General features: G+C 37.5%; 1 long non-coding RNA gene across 1 annotated transcript; it reads right to left on the bottom strand.

The window, feature by feature from the left end:
- Positions 1–280: 280 nt before the first annotated feature.
- LOC132044216 (uncharacterized) lies at positions 281–6,044 on the bottom strand. Its single transcript, XR_009412075.1, has 3 exons — positions 5,877–6,044; positions 5,720–5,759; positions 281–680 (listed from the first exon to the last, which is right to left on the bottom strand). It is a non-coding gene; the product is annotated as an uncharacterized LOC132044216 (long non-coding RNA).
- Between the last annotated feature and the right edge of the window lie 580 nt (positions 6,045–6,624).

Raw genomic sequence — 6,624 nt, 5'->3', positions numbered from 1 at the left:
GCATTTTTTTACCAATAATAAGTAACACGAATCAACTTTCTCAACCAAAGTTCAATTCAATATTATGTTATACATTATCCGACTTAGAATTTCGATAAAAGAAACTTCACCCATACTTCTTTTTATCTTTTTTTACTCAATTAAATGTCTCACAATATATTAATCCACCGTTTGATGTAAACAATACATATTCATTCTTTATATATTGTCCCTACAAATATTTAAAATTCGGTAGGTAGGCGCAAAAAAAAAAAATGATCTACATATATATAACTGCATGATACATGCCATAACACATAATAAAATTTAAGAACAACAATGAAAGTAAATTAAAAGAAGTACAAACATAACATCAGCTTAAATGCATCTAACAAAAGCCACCTGAGATCATTCCTCATAATGCATTAATCAATCAATCTCCTTGACCGACCTCTTTAGTCTTAGAACATAATTTCTGCACTTAATAAGCCACCAGTAATGAAATTTACAGTAAATCTATGAGAAATAATAGATTCCTGATTGTCTTTATTAAAGAAGATTTTTTATTTAATTACATATCTATGTAGAATATGTTGAGCAAGTTTTCTGAAGAAATCAATAAAAAGGTACCTCTTCAGGGATTTAATTTTCTTTTAAGATCTATTCTATGCTTTGCTTTTATGCTTTATGATAATTTTCCCCTGCAAAAAAATAAAAAGAAAGTTATGAATCGAGAACCTCTAACTCAAATTTGGAAATTTAAATCACATATATTTTAAACAAATAAATTGAAACCAATACATCTGTCACGCCCCGAACCATGGCCTGGGCGTAACACGGCACTCGGTGCCTTGCGTACGCGTGACCGAGCGAATCACATGGCTTGCTGAATCATCATGAGGCATAACATGAGCGGAATATAACGTGAATGCATGATGAGCCTTTATAAAATGCAATAAGTCATAATACTTAATCAAAATACTTGTTTAAACATGAGTGCGGAAATAACATGAATGAGCCAAAATGGCTATACGACTCGAAAACGCGATACGACATAACTGACTTGTTTAGTCTATGAAACCTCTAACATAAGTGCCGAACATGAAAACATACTCGGCGGGACAAGGCCCCAAAGATACCTTAGATGCATAGCTAATCATAAAATAAAGAGTTGACTAAACCCCGAATAAAATGGGGCTCACCAATAGTGATACGAATGCGTGTCCCTCTGCGAGCGATATGCGTCGTCCTATAAATTAGTACCTGCATCGTGAAATGTAGGCGCCCGGGCAATAAAAGGGGACGTCAGCACATTGAATGTACTGGTATGTAAAGTAACTAAAACATGGGACATAGAATAACATGATAAGAACTGAAACTGAAAACCTGGACATGAACATGAGCATGAGCATGAGCATGGGTACATATATATATAACATAAATAAAACATGATAAGTAGGGAGAGCATTTCATAAACCGATCATGTGATATTACCACGTGGGTACGTGGAGTTTGGTACCTCGCGAGACCAGCAGAGCTCCCATACCTTGCCAGGGTATAAGGTGGTAACGTGCCTGATGGATCCATTCAGTGTAAAATTAAAGAATCGTCCTAACTGGGCAGGGGATCCTTGTCCTACGGTGGCTACGTAGTTTCGTATCCGAGCCTTCTCGGTAATTCTGTGACTCCAAAAACATGAACATGATATAATTGGCTAAGCCCATGATTTTCGTGAATTAACTTGTACTTGACTTGTAATCATGATTTCACGAAATAACTTGTAAACATGGTTTCATGAAATAGCTTGTATTTAGCATGTATGTATCTTGTATCATGGCATGAAAGTAATTATATAATATAGTTGCATGAAAACTTGCAGACATGTAGGATATTCATGAAATAATCATTTTTAGCTAAAAACATGCATGCAAGAACCTATGGAATACGAGATATGGGTTTTCATAGATTACGGACTGTTCTCAATAATCATATAGAGTTATTAAGAACACAATGATAGAATAATAGCAATTCATACATAATATAATCATAGACATGGACCTAAGGTTGTCATGAGCATGGTATTGAAACCCTAGTTTTCATAAGGATTCATACTTTATGGATTAAGAGGTGTGGGGAAGAACAATGATGTTCCCACACATAGATAGCAACCCTACATACCTGGTAATGCTTCAAACTTGAATTAAAGACTTGAACTTTGGAGAAGATTTCCAAAATCTTGAATCTTGAACCTTGAGATGGGTTTTCTTGAAAACTCTAGTTTAGGAATGATGATTTCTTGTTTAGATTACAAGGATATGTATTTGAATTGACTTGGAATAATTAGAGTAGGCTTACCTTGGTGTTCTTGATGATGGGAGAGGGTAGGAGGTCGTTCTAGGGCTTGAAGGAATGAAAAATAATGATTTGAACTGATATGGATGAATATATACCGTTCGAAAATTAAATTTTTACGCCCAAAGAAAATGCCGGCGTATTTTTGAAAGACGGGCTGAATTTTGAAATACGGTTCGTATTCTCGTGGACCGGACCGCGTTGCGTCTGCGTCACGGCCCGAACTCGGGCTCCGGACGTAACACTGAACCGTGCCCGACCGCACGTGACCGAGCGAACCACCGTCGGGCCGAATCAACACGTGATATCAAATACATAAATCGAACGTGGAAACAACTAAACACATGCCGATATACTAAAGGTCCGACGAAATCATAATGCGGAAAAATACTTAGACGATCCGAAATATCCGAACGTAGCCAACATGGCTTAAACCAAAACAATCGAACAATTGCCAACAAGGCTAACATAATAAATATCCGACCGTCCGAACCGTGTCTACGAAGCCTCTAAGAATACCGAATAATAGAGTTGTCTATAACCGAAATAACTAAATAGCTGACAATGCCCCGAAGGAATTTAGGCTCACCGTAGCCGATACGTGCACTCCTAAAAAGCCGAGTCGTCATTCGCGCGATGCAGGCCCCGCAAGCAATAAAAGGACATCGCACTTTGAATTGTACCGGTATGTAAAGCAACCGAAGCAATAAAATACCGAAATCGATAATCTTAATCGTAATAGCAAGGAAGTAGAGATATGAATACTCCCCGCTTCCGTATCCCTCGAATCATCCGTATTATCCGTGTTTGTATACGCGGGGCCTCGCCCAATAATAAACGCACGCTATGGCTCCCGCCTAGTAGCGCGTCGACCAACGGCTCGGCCTAAGTGCGTCAGGCCTCGGCCTAGTAGCGTCACGGTCACCAATGGCCTCGCCCGACCATGGCCCCCGCCTATACGTCATATGGCCTCAAGTAGTGCGTCCAATGGCCTCGGCCATGTATACATATACACAAGACCGTCGTGCCCTTGGGCAAAATCACATATGTTTAATTATGGTTAATTAATAAGGACCGAGACCATAACAACAATGAACAATGCCGAATCGAAATAGACATGCGTCGGACCGAATTGAAAACACCGATCGTTTCGAGCATCTTGAATTTCTGATCGAGACTCATGTGGTAACAATACATAAGTCTATAAAGATTACGTGCCGAGTTCATGATATTCAAATCGACAACCATGAACGAATTCTCAGAATCGTAACCTAGAAGATAACGATTCTACAACATATCATAAAACTAGGGCTAAATTGTATTCCGAGTCAAATTACCGACAAGTATGAAGAATGAGGCGTAGAGAGAATCATGAACATTCCTAACGTAGATAGTTAGCCTCACATACCTTAATTCCATCCTTTAGCGTAATACAATGTTCGTCAACCCTTTCAACTTTGATCTATATCAATACAAGTCAAAGGAATTCTATATTAGCAATAATATTCATGCTTTGGTCATCTAAGCATTTCATCAAACACTTAGCGGGCATAAAGCTCCACAATCTCCATTAATGGTGTTTCTTCACCCAATTCCCATTCTATTACTTCTAGGTGATTCTAAAATCTTAATTAGGTGTAATTAACATCATTCTCCATCACCCATATCATTATAACAATCTCAAGTCAACAATCCAAAACCCTACTATAGTTCGTGTAATTCTCTTTACTAAACCCATTTACTATTCTCCCAAGAACTCATCAATTCACTATTATGAATGATTAGAGTGTAAAAGCATTACCTTTTTGACGTTCAATCCTCTTGAATTCGAGTTCTAGTGTTTCCACGCCCAAAATAATGTTCCACTCACAACTCTATCGATTGGAAGGGTTTACTCAAGTTAGGAAGGGATTAGGGACTTGAATTCAATCTAGAATCATGATAAAACTTACCTTGGAGGGTTCTTGAGGCTTGACTTGTTCCCTCTGACTTTAGGGTGATTTTTCGTGACTAGGGGTGTTAGGGAAATAAACCCCAAGCTTAAATATAACTTAAAACGCGAAATCCCGATTTTTGACCCGAAACCGGACCTGTTATGCGATGGGCCCGCGACGCACATGCAGCGCACGACCCCCTGCAGGTCAATATTCAGAGAGGGGTTTTTTGTGCGATCGGTGCGCGACGCGGGGATACCGCACGCGCCCTCACAAGGGACCCGTGTAGGTTCTGCATAGTGTTCGGTAAAATGGACATAGCTTCCTGTACAGAGCTCTGTTTGGGCTTCACAATATACCGTTGGAAAGATATTTCAAAGGGCTAAAACTTTCATGTTTTAAGTTTCCTCAAATTCCCAACGTATTTTCACGAAATTTGGAAGGCGGACGTATCGAAAATTTAGCCGATTCTATAGAATTTTAAGTGCCTTACTATTAGCCATATTGAGACGATCATATCTCCTTGCTTCGATCTCTGATTGGCCTGGTCCTTATATCGTTAGAAAGGTATTTCTACGTGCTACAACTTTCAATAAGGGTACTTTCCCAAATTCCCAACTAATCAAGGAGTTATGACTGCCCGAAGTAGGCCTATCAACCATTTTCACAAAACGTTCAAACCTTCAGTTTTTCCACTAAAGCTCTAATGACATGAGTCTAACCTTAGTTCTAAGATACGGAGTTTGACTGGAAAGCAGACGTATCGAAAACTTAGCCGATTCTATAGAATTTTAAGTGCCTTACTATTAGCCATATTGAGACGATCATATCTCCTTGCTCCGATCTCTCGATTGGCACGGTCCTTATATCGTTAGAAAGGTATTTCTACGTACTACAACTTTCATTAAGGGTACTTTTCCAAATTCCCAACTAATCAAGGAGTTATGGCTGCCCGAAGTAGGCCAATCAACCATTTTCGCAAAACGTTCAAACCTTCAGTTTTTCCACTAAAGCTATAATGACATGAGTCTAACCTTAGTTCTAAGATACAGAGTGTAACAGTCTCCTCAATAAAATGGTCATAACTCTTTGCACAGATGTCCGTTTGACCCCCATAATATACCGTTGGAAAGGTATTTCAAAGCTCTACAACTTTCATCAAGGAAGTTTTCCCAAATTCCAAATACGCTTTGAAATACAGGCTGTATTTTGAAATACGGTCCGTATTTAACAATGTAACCTCCAAATGCCAAATTCCAGAATGCTCAGAAATCTTTGGTACCAGTTTACGACTTGAAATACGGTCACTGTTCATGGGCGTAAACCACCATCTTACAACTGAAGAGGAAATTTCAAATTCCCACATTCTTTATCTGGTTTTCTAAGTCTAGGATCATGGTCAAAGCTTAGGTTAAAGGTACGGAGTGTTACAAAATCAGAGAAGTCAAAATTACTTATTTCGACAAGTCTGACGGAATCGACCCTTTGCAAAATCTGATAAAATAAAAAAACACATTGGCAGTGTTACTCCACCTCTACATCGAGTATTATATTTGTGTTTCATAATAAACTTGTCCACGAATATAGGGAAAATTGTCATCATTTGCAAACCTTAAAAATGCTATCTTCTTCTCCTTCTACAATGGAAGAGGAACTTCCAATTAACAGACGTTTCTTCAAGGTGATGGTGCCTGATTTACACTCTAAACTTTTAAGATAAAATAATCAAAAAAGAAGAAAAAATGCAAGGCTTGTTACTTGCCTGGACTGGATACAATACGTCAAAGAAACTAAGAAAGTACATATAAATAAAAACGAAGAAGGAAAAGAGTGATTTAAGGAAATGGTATGAATAACATTGATGATGAGGTTAATGGGAGGGAAAAGGGTATACCAACGAAGGGATTGGAAAGGTTTCAGGAAAAGAGATTAATAGTGTTAATTAGTATAATATAAATAAATAAGGCCATCTTTAATATTCAACAAATTTTAAGGTAAAATATTTTTAAAATTACATAAAATCTTTTTAAAAAATCCTATGAGTGGTGCACCTCATATTTCTTTTGCCTAGCACTATATATTGTTTAAATATTAATAAGCTTTTACTCTTTTTTCTCCAAATTAGCCTTTATTGGTATTATTATAATTATGGAGTGTTATTGTCTTGTAAATCTGATTGTAGATAGTTGAAGAGGCTAACCAATAGTAGTAATAACGATGGTTTATAAGCCTTATCCTATGATTTCAGTTAATTTTGAATTAATAAGCCTTTCATTTAAATAAAATTTGAAGGGAGAAGTTGATGAAAAAATTTCAGAAAAAGAAGAAAAAAGATAAATGTCAATGGAGGCCATAGAGA

This window comes from Lycium ferocissimum, unplaced genomic scaffold (genome assembly GCF_029784015.1).
Source record: "Lycium ferocissimum isolate CSIRO_LF1 unplaced genomic scaffold, AGI_CSIRO_Lferr_CH_V1 ctg3845, whole genome shotgun sequence".
NCBI classification, from domain to species: Eukaryota; Viridiplantae; Streptophyta; class Magnoliopsida; order Solanales; family Solanaceae; genus Lycium; species Lycium ferocissimum.
This window is presented reverse-complemented; position numbering and strand designations above follow the sequence as displayed.